The sequence below is a fragment of the Piliocolobus tephrosceles genome, chromosome 8 (genome assembly GCF_002776525.5).
Source record: "Piliocolobus tephrosceles isolate RC106 chromosome 8, ASM277652v3, whole genome shotgun sequence".
In the NCBI taxonomy this organism is placed as follows: domain Eukaryota; kingdom Metazoa; phylum Chordata; class Mammalia; order Primates; family Cercopithecidae; genus Piliocolobus; species Piliocolobus tephrosceles.
In genome coordinates, this window is record NC_045441.1 from 135,917,021 (window position 1) to 135,943,696 (window position 26,676).

General features: G+C 36.7%; 1 protein-coding gene across 2 annotated transcripts in view; it reads left to right on the forward strand.

The window, feature by feature from the left end:
- Positions 1-26,676, forward strand: part of CNTNAP2 (contactin associated protein 2) — a 2,251,282-nt gene that overhangs the window by 922,143 nt on the left and 1,302,463 nt on the right. The gene's annotated exons all lie outside the window — the stretch shown is intronic.

A 26,676-nucleotide genomic window follows, 5' to 3' on the forward strand; every position in this document is an offset into this window, starting at 1 on the left:
CAGTTTCATCTGAAACTGTGCCGTTGGCCATTAATACTTTCCTGCCGCGTTTGTACAGTCTTCCACGCCCAGCTTGTGCTTCTAGAAGGAAACTAAATGAGAAGATTTGTATGCTGGTGCTCTGAAAAGGAGGGAAGTAGAGGATCAATAGGCTCTAGCTAATAGTTTTTTGAATCCGAATAATAATGTTTATAGAACTGGAAGATTGCAGCTTAGAATGGCCCTTGATCACTATTCATTGGTCTGTTCAAGCAGGAAATACAATGGTTTCATTGAGTGCTAGGAAAAAAAAGAAAGGTAAAGGGTGTTGAATTCAGCCACTGGCTGGGCTTTGACCAGCAGGGAAGATCAGGGATTGGATGCTGCTATTTAAACATTAGCGTTTAAAAATTAATCGGTACCACAAAGAAAGGAAAAAGAAAGTGAATACTGTGATTACCAAAGAATTGTTTAGGACCAACATGCTCCCCCTTTCTTTACATTTGCGTAGGCATTTTATAGATGCCTCTTTGAACTAAGGCAGAGATTCACTTTTTTGTTTATAAGGGCTTACTTGTTACTGAGAACGAACCAAAATGGACTTGCAGCATCTGCTCATAACTCACTAACCAGAACTTGGTCATGTGGTCACCGACACTTAGATGCAAAGGAGAATAGAAAACTAGTCTGAGTTCTGCAGCCACATACCCAGCTAAAAGTTGGAATTTGCATCATTAAAGTAAAGCTCACCTCGCGCTTTCATTGAACAGCTAGCAGTCTCTGCCATGCCATTTGTTTCCTTTCCCCTAGACAAGCGGAGGAGAGAATTCCTCCTCTTCTGTGCTTTGAAAGACCACAGTTGTCATAATTTTTAAGAAAAAATTTAAAATATACATTTAAGGAAGGTTTAGTCTTTAGTTGTTACTGATCTGACTCAAACTGATTCAAAAAGCAAGGAAATTTAGTTTCCTATATAATGGAAGTGTCATGGTGGACCAGATCTCACGAGTTAGTTGACCCACTGACCTGATGCTTTGGGAGCCATTCTGGCATCACTGTGTGTCCTGAGACTGGCTCCCATCCTGGGGTCAAGATGGCCACACCCTTTCAGTTCTCACAGTCACATACTGCGATTTCCAGAGGCAAGATGAGGCCATCTGTTCTGCCACCATGTTCTTCTCAGGAACCGGCGGCTTTCCCCAAGGTGTTCTCAGCACGCCTCCTCACCCTCTGTGGCTGTAACTGAGTCACATGCCCATGTTTCATCCAAGTAGCGGCAAGGAAATGGGGTTGCCTTGGTTGACTTGGATAGTTCAGGACTGGCTCCCTTGCAGAGAAAAGGGTCGCTTCCCTTGAATTATATGAGGACTGGATGGACACTGGACAGCCAATGAGTAAAATCAAGGCTTGTCTGATGTCAACAGTAACACCACCAAAAGGAACAAAGAGGAAATGAATGCTAGGTCGGCAAAGACTGTCTGCTACAGTTCACAACATAAACTTTTATTTCGAGAGCCTTCAAAAATATTGACAAACTAACCTTTGGAATATGGGAAACACTGTATTTTGCTTCTAGTGATTTGGAGAAGTGGGCAATAATGTCACTCACTTCTACTAAATGTATAGTGTAATGTGTACATTAAATTTAAAATTATACAAATGATTTCTCATCCTCCAGACTAACTCGTTTTAAGGTTAAATGTAAAGATCTTTTTTTTATATATACATGTCTGTAATGCTATATATAAAAAAATTTGTATGTGTATATATCTATAATGCTATATATACATATATAATACATATAATTATATAAGATATATGATATATAATGTATTATATATTATATATAGCACATATGTGTATATACATATATAGCATTATATGTGTATATACATATATGCATATAGCATGCTTATAAATGCTGTATATTGTATATACATATATAATACTATATATAATATATAATAGTATAATATAGCCATGTATATACATATATACACATAGCATATAAAGTATGCTATATGTATACATAATGCACATATAATATATACTATATGATAATTATCTATAATGTATATAATATGTGGCATATGATATACAATATGTAATATAGGATGACATAATACATATAATTTTATGTATTTTATTATATATAATTAGTATATATGCTATATATAGGTACACACATAGTATTTGAGTGTATATATGTAGTATGAGGTTGTGAGCTAGTCAGACTTTAGTTATATCATTTAATATCTCAAGTTTACATTGATGAAATATTTATCATGAAATCCTTTGCTACCCACTAACTCTGAGAGGTTTGAGTACTTATAAAATCAGGCTTTTTTTCCCTCAAAGTTGAGAAAAGCATTTTTTCTCCAAGTTAGGAAAGCATTTTTGTTGTTTATTAATAAACCAATCAAAGTCAACGTCTTTTGGTTTGAGAAAAACAAATAATTTTCTTAAGCATCTTAAGTAAAGTGTGTTGAAAATTATAGCATCTTTAATGACTTTGTTCTCTGTCTCGTAGTATTGTTATCTTTGTATGTATCCCTTTTGCCTGGGCTGGGAAAGCAGCACAGTAGGTCAGGGGTTCTCACCTCCAGACTGCAGACATATACTGGTCCATGGCTTGTTAGGAACCTGGCCAGACAGCATCAAAAGGTGCCCAGTGGGCAAGCGAATGTTCCCACTTGAGCTCTGCCTCCTGTCAGATCAGTGGCCGCATGAGATTCTCATCGGAGCACTAACCCTATTGTGAACTGCATATGCAAAGGATCTAGGATGAACACTCCTTATGAGAATCTAGTGCCTGATGATCTGAAGTGGAACAATTTCATCCCAAAACCCACCCCCAACCCCAACCTGTCTGTGGAAAAATTGTCTCCCAAAAAACTGGCCCTGGTGCTAGAAAGGTTGGACATCGCTGCCATAGGTGACATCTCTCCTAAAACCATATACCTCTGGTTTAAGACCTAAAAACATATAGACTTGTTCTGTAAGTGTAAACATTTTATTGTGTGTTACCTGGCCAATTCTTCACAGCGGATCATTGTATATTTTTCAATTCTCTTCATGTCTCATCGTTTTACTAGCGTGTTTCTTCCCATTATGCCATTCTGAAACCCTTTTACAAGTTGTCCTCTGGTTCAGTGATGTGGTGATACAAATGATTGATAGCAATAAACATATCATTTGCATCTGAACCCGAATGTCCTGTGTGTTCCTGTAGAAATTATGTAGCTAAGACACGCACACGAAAGCCATGTAAGTCAAAGAGTAGCGTCGTGTTTTTCAAATAAATTTATCTTTAAACCTTGGAGCCTCATTGAAGCACAACTTGAAATGGTAGAAAAATCCAGTGAGGCATGTCACCAAAAGCAGTTTCCTACTGCAGCTTCCAAGAGAACTTCATTAGTGTTTTCAACTTCAATACTAATCAATGGTGTAAACTCGAAGGAAATTTTAATATGAATATTTTTAAAGGAGCATTTTAATGTGAACGTAGTGAAAATACAAAATCATATTTGAATAGGAAAGAAAGGGATATCTCTTGGCTCAATGAGTTTTGAAAGAGGAGAGGTTTGAAGAATAAATAAGAGTTTACAGAAAATAAACAAGAATATGAAACAAAGAAGAAAATACAGAGAAGTAAAAGTGTAAAAATAGCAACAAAATTGAAAAGTTTTATCTATGCTCTTTTTGATACATCCACAGAAAATATGTTTTCTCTTTATCTTTTTATAAAATTTATTTTTATTTTTAATTTTTTTAATTACTTTTTTGAGACAGATTTCTCTCTGTCACCCAGAATGGAGTGCAATGGCATGATCATGACTCATGCAGCCTCACTTTGCCGGGCTCAGACAATAATCCGACCTCAGCCTCCTAAGTAGCTGAAAACAGGCATGCACCACCATATCTAGCTAATAGTTTTTAAATTATTTCTGTGGAGACAGGGTCTCTCTCTGTTGCCCAGGCTGGCTCAAACTCCTGGTCTCCAGCGATTCTCCACCCCAGCCTCCCAAATCGCTGGAATTATAGGCATGACCACCTAGTCTGGCCATATGGAAGATACGGAATCTTAGACCCCCCTTCCTCGTGTAACACGTAGCACTTTCTCTAACTACATCAGATAATGTTGTCGGGGTAACAGCAATTTTAAATCTTTAGCATGGTATAATTATTGTCAAAGCAAAACAAGATGAAACTTCAGAAAAGTCTAGTACAGAGCTTCAACAAATTCAAGTTAAGGTTAAGTTTTGCACCTGTTATTCCCTGATACTTAGAAAAGTGTTATGCTTGCTTCTATTGTGCTTAGAAAGAATGTTGTGGTTTGTAGGAAAATAGACACTGGTAAGTGTGACTGTATCTGAAATTTGCACACTTCACCAGTGTCTCTGGTTGTTATCTACATGGTGGACCTTCAGTGACTGGAGGACCTCTCTTTCCAGTCAGGTTGTCTTTTTATTAACTGTCTCTGGGGCCTCAAGTTCCCTCTGCAGCATTTATTTCCCTGAGTTAAGTATTGTTCCCATTATTGTCTTAGAAACATTAAGCATCATTAGATATAATATCTCGTTGTGAATTATGTTATCTGATTCTTTGCAATGTGTCTCTTTACAAAAGGCGTATTCAGTGGCCGAGGGGGGGAGTGGAAAATCACTGAAATAAGAGGACACCAAAGAGAAACATGAATTTTCTTTGTTCTGTTTTTTTTTTTTAACCAATGGTCAGCCCTAGCAAAGATGTGTGTAAGTGCATTAAAAACATTTGTGTGTAGCGAAAGTGCTGACTGTCTCTATGCAACATATTTAAAAGTCATTGTGTCTCACTTGCATGGCTTATTTGGCCCTATAAATATTGGCTCCTTGTCTAATGACATTTTCTATTGCACTTTTTAATAGAATTTGCTGTAAAATGGGTACTACAGAAACAGCATTTTATTTTCATTCTTGGCAAAATCATTTCAACCCAAAGTGGGGGAGCTCCTAACAATGGTTGCTTGTACTTTATTTATAAGAAAAATAATCAAGGCCAGGCACGGTGGCTCATGCCTGTAATCCCAGCACTTTGGGATGCCAAGGTGGGTGGATCATCTGAGGTCAGAGTTTGAAACAAGCCTGGCCAACATGGTGAAACCCCATCTCAACTGAAAAATACAAAAATTAGCTGGGTGTGGTGACACATGCCTGTAGTCCCAGCTACTTGGGAGGCTGAGGCAGGAGATCCCCTTGAACTCGGGAGGTGGAGGTTGCAGTGGGCCAAGATCACGCCACTGCACTCCAGTCTAGGCAACACAGCCAGACTCCATCTCAAAAAATAATAATCACAATAATAAGAAAACCAAAAAAGAAAAAAAAAAAAAAAAAACCAAACCAAAACAAAAAAAAAGCAAACAAGCAACCATCAAACAGACATGGTCATCTTTTTCCTGTAGCGCAATAGAACTGTTTAAAGCACAGTTCAGGCAGTACGTGGAAATTCTTGCTTGCAGCTTGCACTAATCAATCTCCCTAACCTCAGGACTCGAACTTTCATTTTCCTAATTCGTATTTCAAAACCTTTCTAAATTTCAAGTGGAAATGATTTATCAAATCATCCAACTGTTTCAGATTTTGGAGAAATAAATCTTACTTGGATCATGAAAAATAAAGAAAAGGATCACTATGGAATAGTGACCATTTAACAGAAAAAGAAAATATTTCTAACATAAATATTGGAGTTTCTCTGTGGCAGCTGTCAAACCCAGGAGTTTTGAAATTAGAAAACTAGAAATTAGAAAAGGACAAAAAATAGATGTTTTAAAGTTGCAAAGCTCCTTTTTTTAAACCTTAAATTGTGAGGTTACAATCAGTTTAAATTTTAAGGTTTAAAGTCAGTTTCTAAATCTTAAAACTATATTATTTACAAGACAATTCAAGTGACAAAATACATAGTAGTCACTCATAAACTAAATCAGATTACAAAATATTATGTCATATTATGAAGCAGTAATTAAAGGTCTGGTGATTGAGCCTTGAGGGACTGTGTCAGGTCTTCTGCCTATTTCCAAAATCAAGGCAGAAGTTAGGTGCAGTTCCCACCTGTAATCACAACACTTTGGAAGGCCAAGGCAGAAAAATGGCTTGAGTCTAAGAGTTCAAGATCAACCTGGGAACATAGAGAGACCCCATCTCTACAAAAAATACAAAAAAATACAAAAATTAGCTGGACATGGTGGTGCCTCCCTGTCATCCTAGCTACTCAGGAGGCTGAGACAGGAAGATTGCCTGAGCCCCGAAGTTCAAGGCTACAGTGAGCTATGATCATAGCTGGGTGATAGAGCAAGATCCAGTCTCTAAATAAATGAAAGAAGAAAGAAAGAGAGAAAGAGAGAGAAAGAGAAAGAGAAGCAAGACTGCTTCTCCCAGCACGTTGTTAGGGCCCTGGTTGCCCACCCGAGATGGTTAGATGAACAGCTGACCAGGAATTTGTTTTCTACCACCGTCACACCCAAGATGGGTTACATGAATGACTGATAAGGAATTTGGTTTCTACCACTGTCACATGGGAGCTACATTACCCCAGCTGTTGCCCCTGCAGAGAGAATTATCTGTTTGTTCCGTGTATCCATCCCACCTCTTCAACATCTCGTAGCAGCTCCACTTGCTGAGAAGTTTCAAGTGATCAGAGTCCTGGCCCTCCCACTTTATTGTCTCCATAATCCCTGGCATTGCACTTCTCTGTGTGTCAATGTCTATAAATGCTCCCTTTGCAAGACTTCTCATGCTATGTATAAAACCTTTATGAATAGCATCCACTGCGACTCACACAGAGCCACTTGGAAAATCATTTTTGTCTTGTTTTTCTCCCACATGTGTAAAATTTTACACTTTTTTCCTTTATTTTTACTTGATTTAGCTAATTTATTCTTAACCACAGCATTGTGATTTAGTAATTGAGACATTTTTTTCATTTTGAACTCCAGAGTCTCATCAAATTTAGTCATGAAATACAAAAATTTGAAATAACTCTTTGTATAAATCTAGGCCTTGGGTAGGAGTTAACTAAATTTGGTAGTTTGAAAGTTATAGAAATCAAAGATTATATTGAATACATACAGCCAACCAGGTGTTATGATACTGAATTCCTATATTCCATAAATATTAGTTGTTTTCTGGGTGGCAAATTCATAAGCTATAAAGAAATTATGGCTTATATTATGCAAATGTGGACAGAATCACAGATGATGGACTTGAAGGTGTTCAGATAAGCACCTGTCCTCACTCTGCACCAAAGGTGTCTCAGGGCCTAGTGAGGGGGCAGTTCCAGAAGCCTCCAAATACTTGTTTCTCTGAAATGTTCTTCAGTACAGAAAGTAGTGGAAGCAGAGTAGACTGAATTATGTATTTTTTTCCCCTTTCACTTTATGTCTGTACAGTTTGCTCTCTTCCTCACTGGGGAGAAAATAAACCAGCCACCTCAGGGAAGTCAGCACAAATACCGAACAGTAAGGGAGGGTCCCATAGTCACCAAGCAAGATGCCCAATTTGTCCTAAATCCACCCATGCATGTTATGGTAAAAATATGGCCCTGTTCTCCTTCCAGGCATGAGTCAATGTTGCTAAGTGGGTGGATTAGAATATTCATTATTTCAAACCAATTAAACAAATATTTAATATGTTGTCACTTCAGCTACTGTTAATCAGATCTTAATTTAGTGAAGAAGATTGATATGTAATATATACGTGTGTGTGTGTGTGTTACAATTCTCTGATATGTACAACAAGGGCTGTACTGTTGTGCTAGGCTAAATATTAGCAAAAAGAGGCGAAACATGACATGTTTTACCTGAATGGGATTAAGTGTTTTATTTTACACTTGTTCAAGGTCATACATTTATTCTCACTGGTCCCAGGTAATTGCAGCCTTGAATATTTTTCTTAATTTATTCAGATACTTTTTTACTGTTCTAGAATTAAAATAATTTAATCTTCAGAAATTTGTATCTCTTTTAGCATTATCAAGCAACTAAGAATATATGTAATCATTATAAACTGTTTTGTTAGATTTTACTTCTAATAACTTCCATATAATAAACAATTCACACAATTATTCTTTGTAAAAATTAACAATATTGACAATTATATGTGGTTTTTAGGATATAATATTTTTGCTCCAATTTGCTAATTTTTATACTTTCTTACATGAATTTTAACTGATTGTCCAATCACCCCTGAAAGCGTTTCAATGCCTGTGGATTTTATGTTTTAAAACTGTATTTGAAATAGCCCAATTGATAATGTATTAAAATAATCATTTTAATGATTATTGAATATTCCCTACAAGAAATGTGAATATTCCCTACAATCCTAAATTCTTCCATTTAGGATATAACTTACAATTCAAAATTCAAAATAAATGAATAATTAAGCTTGGGCAAGTCACTCAGAATAAAGTATGTAGTTGAATTAGTAGCATCATGAACACCTATTCGAATGATCATGGAGTCTCTTAGAAAGAGATTCCTTGTCCCCTGCCTTCTTTCCTTATACAGACCCAGAAAGTGAATTGGTTTCCTCGTGGGCAAATAAACCAAGCCTAGATCCTGATCTCTGGGCTCAGAGCCAGTGCTCTTCTGTGTCCTGATGGGATGGTCATGATGCTATTGACTCAACTAGGTATTTCTTGGGTCATGAGAAAGCTGGCATCACTTTAATTTCCTGATAAATGCTCTGCCTCACATGCTATTTGCACTCCCCTGCCCCAGCCCTGGAATGAAGGCATGTGCTATGATTCTAAGTTTATATTAAAGAAACTCAACCGTAGCCTTTTGTTTTGTTTTGTTTTGTTTTTTTTTGAGATGGAGTCTCGCTCTGTCGCCAGGTTGGAGTGCGGTGGTGTGATCTCGGCTCACTGTAACTTCCGCCTGTGGAGTTCAAGTGATTCTCCTGGCTCAGCTTCCGGAGTAGCTGGGACTACAGGTGCACGCCACCACGCCCAGCTAATTTTCGTATGTATTTTTTTGAGATGGGGTCTCGCTATGTCGCCTAGGCTGGAGTGCGGTGGCGCCATCTTGGCTGACTGCAAGCTCCGCCTCCCCTGTCATGCCGTTCTGCTGCCTCAGCCTATGGGGTAGCTGGATCTACAGGCGCCACCACCACGCCCGGCTAATTTTTTTGTATTTTTAGTAGAGAGGAGGTTTCACCGTGTTAGCCAGAATGGTTGCCAGAATGGTCTCGATCTCTTGACCTCATGATCCGCCCTCCTTGGCCTCCCAAAGTGCTGGGATTACAAGCGTGAGACACCGCGCCCGGCCATTTTTTGTATTTTTGATAGAGACGGCGTTTCACCCTGTGGGTCAGAATGGTGTCGATCTCCTGACCTCGTGATCCGCCCGCCTCAGCCTCCCAAAGTCGTGGGATTACAGGCAGGAGTCACCACAACCGGCCAACCATTGTTCATTTTAAGGACTTAACCACCCTGCTATAAATAGCATTTGTAACAGCATTAGATCTGTCATGCCTTGGGAGATGCATAAATTGTTAATATTGACCTAAGCTGTAAAAATGCAGGAAGTTGAAACACAGATGTGTAGGCACTATATCAAATGTATCCTTTTTCCAACTTCAGTTCCTTTCCCAATGACCCCCTCAAAAATGTTTTTCTAAAATTAACTGAATTTGTAATATATCTGTCCTTATATTTTCTGAATTCAAAATAATTTCCTTCTTGAAGCTACAGAATTCTGCAACTTTGCAGTAGGTTTCTAATATGTCCAATATCTTAGGCCTTTATTCAAAAGAAAATGCCAGATCTTTTCAAGAGAAACCCTGAATTTATGTTAGAAAGAGAAATTCAAGCTCTAAATTATACAAAAGAATACCTAAAGTTCTTATAGTATAAGAAGTCCACTTCAAGCTTATTTATAGCTTTAAAGTAATTTAGGGTTTAGAGAGAAGAGAGATTAATGTTCCTCTTCTAGTAGACTCAATAAAATATTTGTTTTTATGTTGCAATTTTTAAACAGAGTATTTTCCACAAAGTCAGGAGAAGTAGGCAATCAAATAGCTTTAAAAAATTCTGAGCTTCACCATAGAGAGAATGTAAACTGAAAAATGTGATTTGGATTCTGTGAGTCTTTGGGAATCTCAGAGTCTACATATCTGTGTACTATAAAAACTAAATTTACTGTTTATACAGTGGTTAGTGAATTTTAATAATTAGGTATGTAAACCCCAGAGTTTAGCTGCAGCAAACATGTCAGGAAGGAGTGATTGGCCTTTGTATGTTCTACTTATAAGTTGCATGTACTAAAAGGCATGTCCATAAATGCTGTGGAAGGAAAAGGTGTACTGATGTCAGATGGTACAATGTAGCGTTATACTTATTTTTGAAGAGATTTGAAGTTTGTTGATCATTTTCCTCAAGGTTAATTTAAATATTCTATTCTGCTGACATACATGTGGTAGTTTGAAATGGTTCTCCACTTTCTTGTGTAAAGGTAAATAAATGCAATGTAAACAGAAGCAGTCTTCATTATTGATAGTAGTTACATGCTATAAAGTTGTCAGGAGCACTGATTTAGTGAATACTGAGTTATTTCTCCTAAGGGAAATATAGGGTTAGGTTTCAGTGAGCCTCTGGTCACTACAATTTTTGTCAAGTAATCAGTACATAATCTAGATTTGTGTCTGTTTCTATTTAAAGATGCCTTGTATATTATACCTTGCTGATTCACTGACATTGAACTTATGGTAAACAGCACTGTTGTTCTTGTTAAACAAAGCTCAACTAACAGGTATTTTTTCTATTGGGCTTATCACAGCCTTCTTGTGCCGAGAAATACTAGCAAGCACTTCAGACATATGCTTGGGAGGGAGGCATTTTAAACATCAAAATTACCCCCCAAAATGCACAAAAATGTGAAAAATGCGGCAATAAACAGATTACCAAAAAGGATACGTTTAAACAATAAAAGCGCTGAAGCAAGAAGGAATATCATTGCCTTATTGCACATTAGCTATGGACATACACATCTGGTGACCCAACGTTTTACAACTCGGCACGTATCCACGAATGACTGCCAAGGTGCCATGAGCATTGCCTTTGGGGTTACAAACAAATTTTAGCAAATAGGCAAATTCACAAACTAGAATCTAGACATAAAGGATGGTCTATATCTGTTAGTTGGTATCTTAGTCAGTTTAAGCTGCTATAACAAAAATACCATAAACTGGGCAGCTAATAAGAAACCAAAGCTTTATATCTCAAAGTTCTGGAGCCTGGGAAGTCCAAGATCAAGATCAAGGTGCTGGCAGGTTCAATGTGGGATGAGAGTTTTTTGGTTCATCGAAGGCATATTCTCTCTGTGTCCTCAGATGGTATAAGGACTAGTTAGCTCTTTTGGGCCTTGTATAAGGGTACTAATTCCAGACATGAGGGTCTGCCCTCACAACTTAATCACTTCCCAAACACCCCACCTCTTGATATCATCATATTGGTGATTAAATTTCAACATATGAATTTTGAGAGGACACAAACACTTATACCACAGCGTTCTGCCCCGAAACCCCAAAATTCATATACTTCTCACACACAAAATGCATTTATTCCATCTCAATAGCCCCAACAGTCTTCATTCATTTCAGCATCAATTTTAAATTCTAACTTCAAAGTCTCATCTAAATAACATCTAAATCAGATTTGGGTGAGTCTCAAGGTATGATTCATCCTGGGCAAATTGCTCTCCTGCTGTGAACTTGTGAAATCAAGCAACTTGTGTACTTCCAAAATACAGTGTGGGATAGGCACAGGACAGACATGATCACTTTAAAAGGAAAAAAATAGGAAAGAAGAAAAAGGTAACAGGTCCCAGTTTAAAGTCCCAAGCCCGGAATATCCTGCCACCTAGATGGTTCTCTGCAGGAGCCCCACCTCCATGGTGGCTCTGTGCCTGAGTCAGCAGCTCACACTAGAATCACACACTGGTGGCTTCTACCAGTTTTGATGGTGGCAAAACTGGGGGCAGCTGCAACCCCATGACACCTCTATACATTGCCCTTGAAGGGACTCTGTGGAGATCTTGGCAAGCAACAGATCTCTTACGAATTCTGCAACTTCCCAGGGCATCCTTTGAAATTTAGGTGGGAGCAGCCGCACCCTTACAGCTTTACCTGGTGCAGCACATACTGGAACCACACTTGGGATGGCTGCGGAGTACAGGCAGCACAGCTTTGAAGCAGCACTGAGCAGCAGCGACACAGTCCCACTGGCATCTACAGCCTCGCAAGGCCCTGGCTCTCTGGGTCTGGGATAGGAGGGGCAGCCCTGATGATCTCTGAAATGCCTTCAGGATCATTCTTCCATTGTTTTGGACAATAGTTCCTGGGTTGCCTTGAAATGGCTGATTCACACTAATCTCCTTATTAAATCTTTATTTGATCACACCCTTGTTCTCTCCCAAATGGCTTTCCCATTTCTTTCAGTATGGACGAGCTGAGAATTGTCCACATTTTAAAGTTTTGCTTCCCCTTTTAACAACTCCATCTTTTAAATTGCATCTCTCTCTTGCTTTTTATTTTAACCACTATAGAGAAGGCAAGCCACAACACTTTGCTTAGAAATCCCCTCAAATATCCAATTTCATCATTCACAAGCTTCATCTTCCACAAAACCCTAGAATGCAAGAACAATTCAGCCAAGTTTGTTGCCATTTTATAACAAAAGTTGCTTTTCCTCCTGTTTTCCGTATCATCACATTCTCCTATTTTCCATATCATCATATCCATATCCTCATTTCTGTCTAAGACCTCGTCGGATGGCCTTTATCACCCATATTTCTATCAACATTCTGTTCACGGCCACTTAAGTGTACTTTAAGAAGATTGAGGTTCTCTCTATAGCTCTCCTCTTTTCTTCCTAAGTCCTCACCAGTATTACCCTTAGAGGTCCATTCGGAGCAATGTAGCCTTTTTTTTTTTTTTTTTTTTTTTTTTTTAAAAGCATGAACTTCATAAGTCTTCCAGCCTCTACCCATGGCTATGCTCCAAAAATGTTCCTACATTTTTAGTATTTGCTGCAGCAGGACTCTACTCCAGTAGCAAGTTTCTGTCTTAGTCTGTTTGGCCTGCCATAACAAAATAATGTAAACTGGATAGCTTTTTTTAACCATACACACTCTATCTAATTTTGCAAGCTCTAATGGCTGAGAAGTCCAAAATCTAGGTACCAACAGATTCAGTATCTGATGAGGGTCCACTTTTTGGTTCTTAAATGATGCCTTCTTGCTGTGGGCAAGGGCAAGACATCTTTCTGGGGCAACTTTTGGTTTTTGTTTTTGTTTTTTGAGACAGAGTCTCGCTCTGTCGCCAAGGCTGGAGTGCAGTGGCGCAATCTCAGCTCACTGCAATCTTTGCCTCCCGGGTTCAGGCAGTTCTCCTGAACATACACCACCATGCTTGGCTAATTTTTTTGTGTTTTCAATAGAGACGGGGTTTCACCGTTTAGTCAGGCTGATCTCAAACTCTTTACCTCAAATGATCCACCCACCTCAGCCTCCCAAAGTGCTGGAATTACAGGCGTGAGCCACCGCACCGGGCCTTGGGGGCACTTTTATGAGAGAACTAATCTCATTCATGAGGGCTTCACCATCAGAACAAAATCACATCCCAAAGCCCCCAACTCCTAACACTGTAGCATTAAGAATAAGGTTTTAACATAGGAATTTTGGGAGGACACAAATATTAAGAACATAGCAGTTATTAAAATATGTGTAAAATTTATGTATATTTTTTCCTTTTAGAAATTTCTCTTATTTCAAATCTCAGTGAATAAGGTTCAGATGTATGTTGTTTCCTTGTCTTTCATTGTTTTTCTTGCTTCTTTTTTTCTTTTGAGTCTGACATCATTACTATATTGCTTTTTGTTTCTAATCTTCATTGTATAATCATATATCTTACCAAGCTACAGAAACGAGGCAGAAAGACAATTTCCATGTTATTTCAGTACATCTTCCCAAAAGTGGATCCTTTTTGCTTAGTTGTTATTAACAACACTTGATGTGCTATTATTAATTAAATAATTATCTTTTATCTCAAATGTGGAGATTCTTGCTCCTATGAAGCTCACCCTTCCCTTTAGCAGCAGCAACATCAAAACAATAGGTAGCTTCTCCCTTCTTATGGGTCCTGACAGATGAGTCCTTTGGACCCCTCTCAAAAGCGGTAAATGCACCATCTTCTTTTATTTACATTAACTTTTTTTTAACCATGCACACTCTATTGATTTAGTATTAATCATGTTGTATCCTATACAATTTACCTTTTTAAAAATAAAACCACATGCAGATACATACTGGTTATTCACAGGTAAATCAGGGTGTAATTATCAGTAGATGAACTTTTTCAGATTTATTATGATCCATGCAGTCTTGTATTTTGACAGTTTAAAGAGATATGTGGCCAAGAAGACATATATGTGGGCCAGTAGCTAGCAGCCTCTGCATAATACAACTCCAGATCAACTGGTCAACATTTAAATTGGAGCAATTTAAATACAATTTGGAATTTCTGGCCTTCCTTGACCATGTATTGTTTGAATAACACCAGCATTCCTGTGTACTACCTTCATGTGAATAGGGACTGCCCGCTTATATCACAACATATACCAAACACTGTATTCATCCTCTGCCAACATGGCCGAGCTTTTTATCTCTTCAGTAGCATCTCTTTTTGGTTGATTTTCTAATCAGGGAGATATGTCTCTCTCACCCATATTGCTATCAAAAGTAAGAAAGTAAAAGATCAATAGAACGACATGATATTTATAACCCGCCAGCATCACACATTTGTATAAACTGCTTGTCTTCTCTGAGCATTGAAGTTGTGACTTCTAATTTTAGAAGCTTCAAATCATTTTATCTCTGTCAGGACTGGTTCTCCTGACAAGCGGTGTGAGCATTGCTCATTTATGAAAATAAATTAATTCAACCTCTTCTTCATGGCCCCAGTGAGTGTGCAGGTGTCAGGAAGTAATGGACAGCACCCAAGTTCACAGTGAATCAGATTCCCTCCAATGCCCAAATCACTGAGGTGTGTTCACACGCAGACCACAGAGTACCATTTAGTGTTTTACCAGACAGGACCCAACTGCTCTAGCACAGAGGAGAGAGAACATTATCTTACAACATGTGTACCTTTTGAGCTTTACTAAGCCTAGCTTATGGTTGAGGTAAAATTTTCACCCAAAGGTATATGAAATCAAACCAAAAATAAAGAATTGTTGTAATGTCTTGCACCATGTGCATAACCTCAAAAAATACTGCACGCATATGTCCCAATTTCTTGCAAATAAGAGAAAATCATTTGTACCAACTAATTTAGCTTTCAGGAAAGCACAGAAAATAAAATAAATAAAAATGACATTGTTTACTAATCACCTATCACATATTGCTACTTGTCCAGAAAAATGCGTAGGGGTTGTTGATGGATGTATATAGTTCAGACATCAGTTTAAACATGTAAAATAATTATTTTACACCTTTTGACATGTAAAATAATTATTTTACATGTTTAAAGTAATGGTGTTTGTTCATGTACATATGTGGGGACAGATGGTTGTGAGGACGGATGGTTGTATGGATGGATGGATGATGTATTAGTTCATTTTCATGCTGCTGATAAAAATGTAACCAACACTGGGCACTTTACAAAAGAAAGACATTTAATGAACTTACAATTCCACATAACTAGGGAGGCCTCACAATCATGGCGGGAGGTGAAAGGCACCTTGTACATGACGGCGGCAAGCCTCCCACAACACGTGGGAATTATGGGAGTACAATTCAAGATGAGATTTGGGTGGAGAAACAGAGACAAAGCATATCAGATGAATTTGAAAAGGATAGAGCATAGAAATTTTGGATAGCTAAGGAAGTAACAAATTAAGATTCTGTCTAAAAATTAAAATGGTGGAAAAATGAATTCGAATATGTAGCACGTTTCAAAAAGGAGTTTTTGACATTTTGCTTTTGTTTTCAGGGTACTGTCAATTTCATTTTAAGTTCTGAGGCCTTGTAATATTGGATTTATCATACACCTGGAGTCAACCACAACTGTAAATATTGATCTGAAATTCTTCAGTTAGTATAAAAGCCTTAACTGCTTTGAGATTCTGGGTAGCAATAATGCATCATCTGAATGCTTTGCATCCTTTAATGACATAGGTGTCTTCTGAATTCTGGCTTTGTGTAACTGTTGTCAACACTGTAAGAACATCAGTTCATTTGAGGTTGGATCTTTGTTCTCTCTATTTCTGGACCCTTTCCACACCCTTTGTCCTGTCCCTCACCAGCACGGAAGTTATCTTTCCAATGCAAACCTGGACATGCATTTTCCACTTAGAATACCATCATTACACACATGGGCTCTCAGCTTCCTCAGGGAGCATTAAATCTTTAATCTTCCAGTTCTCACCCTGCACATGAATTGTGAGCCTTATGTAATAAAGTCACAAAAAACTGAGCTTTATTAGAACAGTTGAATGTGCCATTCCCCATCTATCTGAATTTATCTTACTCAGTCTTAATTCTCTTTTCACAGGAAAGTTCATGCATTTTTTTTTTAACTCACCCCATTACCTCCACAACCCCATCATCTTGACACAATGTTATGGATGTAGAAGATATTTCAGAGTCCAGAAGTTGATCTTAGACATTTCATAATGGTTTTTCTAAAATTTGCTTTAAAGGAGCTTTTTGCCGGTCTATGGACTTTTGCCAGCAATTCTTAGACTTTTATTTGATCAAAACTGATTTTTCACTTCTTTTCTAAGATATGGTAAAATAATTTTCTGTACAGAGTACTTTCTAAAGTAGTTTATTAGTAGAAAATTTGAGACATAATAAGGCCAACATACCAGAAAACACTTGCTGTGAAACGATACTAATATTTTATTACTCACAGTTCCCAACAGGATGGGGCAGGCCATGCCACAGGGTGTAGTCTGGAGGTAGGGAGCTCAGGGAAGCACCAGGTCTATCAGGAGGCAGAGGGGAAGCAAAAACTGTAGGCAAGATCCTTTATTGTAGTTTCCATGGGAAGGAATAGGTGCAGCAGGGTAAGCAGGCTTAGGTCTGGCTAGCTGGAATAATTATTCCAGTGGGCTCTATGGTGTAGAGGCTGATACTAGTTGTCTTGTACCTGATTCTGGGATGAATAGGGAAGATGGATCATGGTCCAGAAGAGAGAAAGCTGGATAAAGGAAGCAGTTGGGGTGTGGACTCTGGATTGGTTGTTTTATATTTGGAAAGTGTGCTTACCATCTCTAGAAATGGGCTAACCCTGGGAAGGGCAGTCCTTCTAGGGACAGCAAGACCCCAGATGTCAAAGCATTGAAGTACAGAGATTAAAATACATAGTCAGGACAGAGGGGAAATTAAAGCCATGGCAGCTCCAAGAAATGACACAGGTGGCTGCCATTACCCCCGCTCCCACCCTCCACAGCTACCAGCCTCCCTTTACTCATAGGGATAATTGATTTTTTCCTCAATGCTATATAAATTACTATGAAAAGAGTGCCTCAAAACAAGTTCCTTATCACCATTTGTAACTAAACTGCTATCTTTAATCTATGTAGTATCAAAATTTGGACAGAACACTGACGATGATATTTTAAATGGAACTAGAAGGTGAACTGAATAGAAGATTTTTAAAATTCCAAAATAAATGTTGGGAATAATTTAAATCAAAAGACATTCTGAGGAATTTCTTGATGTCTGGTTTCTTGCCTCATCTGTGTAGCATTTACTCAGGATTTATAATTCTAGGTAGTCTTTTCACTAGCAAAATAACTAGATTTTGTATGGTCAACAATTGTAGCGCTATTCTCAGTAAACAGCAATATTATCACAGAGAAGGCAAGTCTAATTTATTTGACTTTTGGATTTACAAAAATAAATAAAAACAGCTTCCACATGGATTTCCTACAAATAGTTTATATGCTAATTTTCAGAAATTGGTTATTATTTCTGCATTATTAGATATATGAGAGTTATAACCCTGCTTAGAAATAGACCACTCTGATTTTCTGATATCCTGTGGGTAATGAGTGGTTGAGAGGGAGGACAGAATATAGGTGTGTGATTGTGTTTTGGTGTGTGTGTGGAGGGGGGTGTATGTGTGTGTACGCATGTCCATTTTGGGAGGCATAGGGTACCTCAGTGGGCTTTTTTGTCTCTTCATGTTGAATAATGTGATATCTAATGCTATAACTTTAAAAAGTTATTAATATTTTCCTGTGTCTGTGTTTTTTTTTTTTTTATGATTCAATGGGCCAACCAGATAATCAGCCATTCACGGTTTATCATATATACATTTTTTGTTGAGTAATTCAAAAATTAAAAATAAAATATGTGGGAGTCAGTTGATCTTGCCTCTGAAAATCAGTAACTATTTCAGGTTAGCATACAATGACTGCTCTAAAAGATGTTTAAAACTTAGTGACTTTAACTTTAGAATATGCAAGTTTCTCATTAATGCATTTAATTCAAAGGAAATTATATATTCTGTATTTAAACTCAAACAGGAGTTCAATGTTTTGGCCTTTGACTTACAAACAAATAACTCCAGTGTAAGTATAATAAAAGCATGTTATGCTTAAAACCATTTATTCATATTGGACACTCATAGTTGTAAGAGTTATATAGCATTAAATCATATATAAGTCTGTACTCTTAGGAAGTAAACTGCATGATCACAGGCATAGTTTAGAGGGGAAATAATAACACAGTGAAATTCTCCTTTTGCCTTGTTTCAAACCTAAATGATGTTGCCATCAGTTCCATCAGGAAATGTCGATGCTGCCAGGAATCCAAAACAGAGCAATCCAAAGCCTGTATCCTAGAAGAGCTTCAAGTCCACAGGAAAAATCACACCCAAAAGAAGACAAATTCAATATAACATGAGAAGTAAAATGATAAAAGTATGCAAGCAGCTAGGGGACAATAGACCAAAGCTGTTTCACACAGGCAAACTTTCTAGTGGTAAAGCTTATCTGAGGCTTGGAAGATGCCTAAAAGTAAACTAGTACTCAGAAAAATGGCAGCTCATTGAGAAAAGTGAGCATAGCCCAAGGAAAGGTGTGAAGTTTGCGAGGAATTCAATCTGTTTACCATCACGAGCACATAAAAAGAAAGATGGCACTAAAAATGAACCTGGATGGAAAGACAGGAGCTATATCATTGAGGGTGGTGTAGGCCTCACTGAAGAACCTGGCTTTTGATCTTTTTGGGAAAGAGTTATTTCAAAAAGGTCTTTCTAGCTTCTGTGTGATGGTTTTAAGACAGGAGAGTCCCCTGGACCCCTTCGTGGTACTTGCAACAGGGGTGTGGCTCCTTTGCTCAGCAAAAACCCCTTTTGGGAGGAGGAATATGCAGGTGAGCTGGAGTAAGCGCTTTTGGGCTCTGGCTCCATGGCCGTGTCTGGAGGTGTTTCAATGCTCTTTTAGCTTTGCCATCTGTGGATGGCTAAGTGTTAACCAGTTCAGTGGAGATTCAGGGTGACAGCCTTTTATACCGTGTCATCTTGGTACACAGGTTCTTGTCTGGCATTCAGGAACAATCAGGTCACATGGACTTAAAGGATGGGGAATGCAGGGATTTTACTGAGTGATAGAGGTGGCTCTCAGCAGGATGGATGGGGAGCTGGAAAGGAGATGGAGTGGGAAGATGATCTTCCCCTGGAGTTCAACCATCCCACGGCCAGTCTCCTAGCTGACTTTCCCCAGCCAAACTCCTCTTGATGTACAGACGCTTCCTCTCTTCTCTGCTTCTCTGCTGTGCTGCTCTTCTGTTCTACTGCTTATCTGTTCATGGAACCTGGTGTTTGGGGTTTTTATGAGTATAGGATGGGGAGCACGGCGGGCCAGGTTTGTTTTGCAAAAAGCAACAATCGGACAGGAAAACAGGATAACTGTTCTCATTTAGCACCACAGTTTGCAGGCTTGAAGGCGGGGTCTTTGCCAGGGAACCACCCTCTTGTCTCCTGTTCATATCAGTTGGATTTAACAGAAATAAGACCAATGGATGGGAATTGGTCACTTAACAATGTTAATACAATAGGCAACATGTGAGGTAATGGTGGGCTTATGGTAGTACATACAAAAGTATGCTATGAGTTTTAAAAATATCAAAGTGAACTATCAAATTGAAATATCAAATTTCAATGAACAATCATTGCACCTCAGATAAACTCATTGGCTATGATACTGCCAGTGCACAAAGCTCTATATTTCACAGGTCTTGAAACTCGCTAAATGTGGGTAGGCAAAAAGGAAAAAAAGAAAAAAAAAAAGAAGCTCAAGAAAGTTTCAGATCTCTGACTTGAGTGACTGGATAGTGGATATAATAAAAGTAGTGGGGCTCAGAGAAATAATTATATGTTGAGCAGGTAGAGTGAGATATGCCTGTGGAACATGCATGTGGATCAGCCTTCCAAGTTACTGGATTGGAATCTAAATGGTATGCAGAAATGAAATCAGAGTCCTCTGATATTGTTATCATTGTCCTAGGGGATATCAAGCACTGAAGGGCAAAGCAATATATTTTAAGCAGAAATATTGCAATAACTGTGAGATGCTGGCCTGCAGGAAAGAAGAGCCTTGAGGTTTTTTGTTTTGTTCCATTTTCCCCAAAGTAGAAGTGATTTCAGATTCTATCTCTAGATCATTTTTAAAGGATGAGGAAAAAGGTCATTTGCTACTATTACTCTAAATTAGCTATGCTGATATTTTGAAATCTATTTTAACTATTTAGGTTTATATCACAGATGCATTGAGAAAAAGAAAGGCAGTGGGTTAGGAGAAAGAAAGTATCCAGATCAAAGCAATGTGTAGATGGAATGAGATTGAGTCCACAAGAGTTGTGTCTGTTCTAGGACTGAATCAATTTAAAATAATGGAATACATTCTTGCCCACTACCACAGCTCCCCAAAAGTAGCCTAACATTACCAATGTTTTTATCTGACTATTGAAACCTCAAGTATATTTGTAGTTGTAGCACCAAGATGGATCAGTGAGATTCTTGAAACTTCTTACAATCTAGTGACCCTAATTTTTTAATGAAGTATGAAATAACAATGTTTATTGTACCTTAATCCAATTAATAGAAATATGAGTGACAACATTCAAACATTCAACAAATATTTAATGAACATTCACTGTTTTTCAGGCACTGTTTTAAGTGCTGGGCTTTAGAATGGAACAAAAGAAAGTCTCAGAGGAGATATGCTGTAAATATACAAACGTCAATGTATCAGGTAGAGATAAATGCTATAAAAATGAATAAAGCTGGGTGAATAGAGAGGAGATGAAGTTGGCAGTCACACTTTTTGTGAAGAATGATCAATGTATCTAAAATTTTGACATCTGACAATAAAAATAATACACAGATTTGCATCTGTGTGAAATTTGTAAAATAAACAAATTCTGTCTTCTAGTCCTTTTAAAGTTCAGTTTCAGAAATAAAATACATTTCAAACTCTCGAAGTGATTTGATATTTATTAGTGTGAACTATGTAATATTAGATTCTGTACTAACTGGCTAATATACATTTTTACTTTTTTTTTTAGATTTACATGCTTTTTATGTATTTGTGGAATATATATGCTTTCACAAAATTTAAAGTTCCAAATTTACTAGTTTTTAGTTTATTTTTTATAAAAGAATGTCTTTCATTTTGTTTCCCTTTTTCTCTAATTAAAAACCTATATAATTTTTTACCTTTATTGAAGTATTATATAATTGAAAAATAAATAGTGTATATATTTGAGATACATGCTTCCACAACTCTGTGATATTCTCCCCAAATATCAATAATGCAGTCTAGTCCTAAGAAAACATCAGATAAATCCAAACTGAGAAAGATGCTACAAAATGCCCGGCTGGTGCTCCTCTAGAGGATCAAAGTTATGAAAGACAAGGAAAGAATTGGGTACTGTCACAGATTAGAAGTGACTAGGGAGGCATCATAACTAAATGCAATGAGAGATTCTGGATTGAGTCCTAGAACATCAGCAAAAAAGCGTTAGTGAAACCCTGGTGAAATCCAAGTATAGTCTGTATTTGAGGGAATACCACTTTACTTAAGATAGTATTTTCATGTGGACAAATGTACCAGGTTATGTAAAATGTTAGTATTAGAGGAAGCTGGGTGAAAGGTGTGAGAACCCTATCTTTCCAACTACCTTTTCAGCTTTTCTCTAAATCTAAACTTTTTCCAAAATAAAAGGTTTATTTATGAGAATAAAAACAAACTTCTACCAAAATTTTCATTGAAGAACTTGGACACTGAAATGATGGTACCTTTTTAGCTAATCAAAATCCTGTTTTAGAAAACAAAATTATGAAATAAGGTTTAAAAAATGTACAGTAACAAAAACCAAACACAAACTATATACAGTATTATCCATATGTGTATCTGTGTACATACATAAAGATTCTTTATATGCAATTTAAAATAATCACAAATAGTATATTATCATTAGTTATTTCAGAAAAAAGATGAAATAATACCTGTTTAATTGTTTTCTTTTATTTTTTTATTTTTTAAATTTTTTAAATTTTTATTTTTTTTGAGACAGAGTCTCGCTCTGTTGCCTGGGCTGGAGTGCAGTGGCCAGATCTCAGCTCACTGCAAGCTCCGCCTCCCGAGTTTATGCCATTCTCCTGCCTCAGCCTCCCGAGTAGCTGGGACTACAGGCGCCCGCCACCTCGCCCGGCTAGCTTTTTGTATTTTTTAGTAGAGACGGGGTTTCACCGTGTTAGCCAAGATGGTCTTGATCTCCTGACCTCGTGATCCGCCCGTCTCGGCCTCCCAAAGTGCTGGGATTACAGGCTTGAGCCACTGCGCCCGGCCTAATTTTTTTTCTTTAAACCTTTTTGTTTCTTTCAGATCCCCTGTAAAAGTAACTCAAAAAATTTTATAGGGAAGTGGTATTAAAAGTAACTCTTGAATACTTATTTGTGGGTATGCTATATGCAAATACTTTTTAATTTTTTCAGATAAATAGAGTACAGTTTCACATTAGATATTCTTACTTTTATAAGGGCCTTTTATGAAGATTAATAAAACATTGTAATTAACTAAAACATGCAATTTCCCTGTACTATAAGTATTATGTCACCCCAAATTCAAATTATTAGTGTACAATTTGAACCATGACTAAATGAAATTCTCCCTCTCCCTCCCACTCTCTTTATTCTTCTCCCTTCCTCCCTCAGATATATAGATAGGTAGATCTATCTATAGCTATCTATAGATAGGTAGATCTATCTATAGCTGTATCTGAGGTATGTATCTATATCTGTATCTATATATAAAGATATATCTATATCTGTAGATAAAGATATATCTAGCTATATCTTTAAATATAGATATATATGAATTATTCCATACCTTAGATAGTTGGATATTTAGGTAAATATATAAAATGTAGGATATGCACCAATTAAGTACCCATTAACATTGGTGAACTTTTGTGGCTGGGATTCACTTTCTACTTTCTATATTTCTGTATTGTTTAATTTCTTTTGAGCTATAGACATAGTTTGTAATAAAATATATAGCAACGTTATCTTTTAAAATTAAAATATTAAATAAACTTAATTTTAATATTAAAATCTTTATATGGTAAACACTTCTTCAAATTATCTTATTCAAAGTTAGAAAGTGAAGACTAAGGAACAATAAAATGTTTTTGAAAAAGCCCTTTCTGCCATGATGATTTGATGAACTGGGCATATTACCAGCTTGCTGAGCTATTGTTAGGAACAAAATTGTGGAAACACTATGATTTTGCATTCACTTTTTGACTAGCCATTATTGTTCAGATTGCTTAAACAGTTCAACCATACATATTTAATCACTGCATAGAAAACTTAATTCTAGGGAGTGATAAGCAATCAGGATAATAGAAGAAAAACGTGGCTTGTCCCCAAATAAGCACAATGCATTATTAGGTATCAAATGAAATTTTAATCTATTTTTGTAAGAAAAAGAGCTAAACTGTGATGGATGTTCTTTACATTATTGTAGAATATCCTAGACTTTTTAAAAAGTACATGGTGTGTGTTAAAGTGTAAATATCATAGATTATTTCTAGAAATTTTATAATTTTCAAGCCAGTTCTGAGCTTCTATTCACAAGAGGACATGCTGATATTTTGGAAGCATTTAACCCATTCATAGAAAACAACTTTTAATTTTGTTTTAGATAGATGGCTAGATCGATGGGAAAATACGTTGAAACTTTTTGTTTTTCTCTGTGGAGAATCTACCTTACAGAGCATTTTGTTTCCCAACTGACCCTGACTACTTACCATTTATTTGTAAAGTTAGACTTGGTCCACATGAATAGCTTTCCTTCCTGTTTTCATTAATATCATAGGATTGTCTGAAAAAAAATAAGCCATCTTCAACCTTTCTGTCACATTTTCTCATTGCTCTAAAAGTAAGACAGAAATGCATTAACATTTGCATAAATCAGTATTCTGTACCTAGAATTAAATGTGTTTTGATTTAGAAGAAAGCATAGAGGAGGTGATTCTTGTTCCCTGAATACAAGCTCAGGGAACATTTACTTCCTGACAGATGAATTAGAAATATGTTATATCAATTAAAATATGCTGAAGGTGTTTAAAACAATGATGTGTCTATTATTTAACTGTCACTGATAGGAAATTGACTGCAAAACTACCGTCTAGAGTTCAGAATTTACTCTCGTCTGTGTTTCTTTTATTCACTTTTCAAGACAAAAAGTATCTATCAACTGCTGGATTATAAGTTCAACCTGGAATCTGAAAATCAAATTCCTTTTTTCCTCTCCTTTATTTCTCATTGCAGATGATAAAGATACTGCCATTGAAATTCAGCTGTGACAGTATATATGATTAAGCTAAAGTCTAATTGCCTTTGCAGTGTTAGCAGAAGCCAAAATTTAACAGTTGATTTTTTTCTCTCATATTAAAATAAACCTCTGTGATTCACAGTCTCAGAGAACAGAATTCTGTTGATTAAGAAAGTCTTTTTGTGGGCAATAAAGAGCTGATTATAAGAATTAAAACTTAAAGTTTAAAGTCATATTTTTTGAATGTTTTATAATGTAACATTGTACAGACTTATTTAAAAGCATAAATATTTGAGATACTAGCATAAATATTTTCAAAGTACGTGAAAGCCATCAATGATTTGAAAGGCAAGCTTAGATTTCATTTTAAGTAATATTCAAAGTGACTGTATTCACAACAATTCACTTTATAGAACGAGGTAAACTCAACACAAACAAAGAGTGGATGTGGTTCTGGCAGCTCTACATCTCTTCTGTGGCCACCACAGGGATTTATTCGGTGGTATGCTCCACCTACAAGGCAAACCAAAGTGTTCCTGGTGGTGATTGAAGTAAACAAGTGCCAGAGAACTAGGACATGAAATGAGAAAATATTTCTCTAACAGGCTTTAAACTGGCTATTATTTTTCTCCAATGTCTCCCTCTGGAGTTCTTTAACCAGACCTTGCCCAAAACCTAGAGGCTAGCTTTCTCCAGGCTTGTAATTCTAAAGTTATTAGAGCTGTTCCATTTGACTATGCTTTCTATGATTTAAAAATGAAAAGCTTACTGAAATAGTCTATTGAAAATATGTTTAACAATGAAGATTTGATCATGGTAACAAAGCTTCTATTTGAACTCAATATTTGATCTGAATGGTTACATTGCATTTTTGAATCATTCCATGAATTGAGAATGCATTGACCAATAGTGCCAAATAAATAATATCATCTGATTTTTATTTCTGGTGTGAAATAAATAGTAGTTATAAAATGGATCCTCACAATCACATATTTCGGATCATAGTGACAAAATTTCACGGTTTTTTTTTTTTTACAAAAAGATTACATACTTTCCTCATTTTAATATATTCCCCTAAAACTAAAATTAGAGCTGCTGGAGTCATAGTATATGCTGGCTATTTGTTCTTCAAACTCATATATGGATAAGTCGAGATACCTGTGTCCAACGTAGAGAAAAAACAAACAATGGTGCCCAATTCTCCATTCCAAATACAAGGAAGTAATAAGAAATTTGAGACAGACTGATTCCTAAGAATAAATGTTAAGAAGTTTCTGAAAATTAAGTTGGTTGTAAACTCTGAATACTACAACAAGGTTTACTAAAATTGTGGTGAAGTATAGAAACCATTAGAAAAAAAATGAGAATAGCATAAAAGATCACATTCCAAGTGCCTTCATTCTTACATCAAAGAAAGCAACTTTTTGAATAAAATATATACTTAAAATCATGAGGAATTATCATTAAGGAATAAAACATTTAAGTCTCATAATCTGTTAGCTATTTAAAAATTTTACTATTTTGGGCTAAACTCTAGATTCCTAAGTTAAGATTTGAAGCATATAACCCATTGAATTTATATTACTAATTTTGTAATTAAAGTAAAATGTTCAACTGATAGAGCTTTTATGAGCATTTTTATCAATACTCTCCATAAAACCTCCTTTAAAGAAAAACAGTAAATCGAAAGAAGGAATAGAATAAAAACAAAGGACTGTCAATTTTTCAAGAAAAACACTTATTTAATTCTCATTTATTCTTTGCAGACACCTGTTGGAAGTGGATGGTAACATAGGTGACTAAACTAATTTG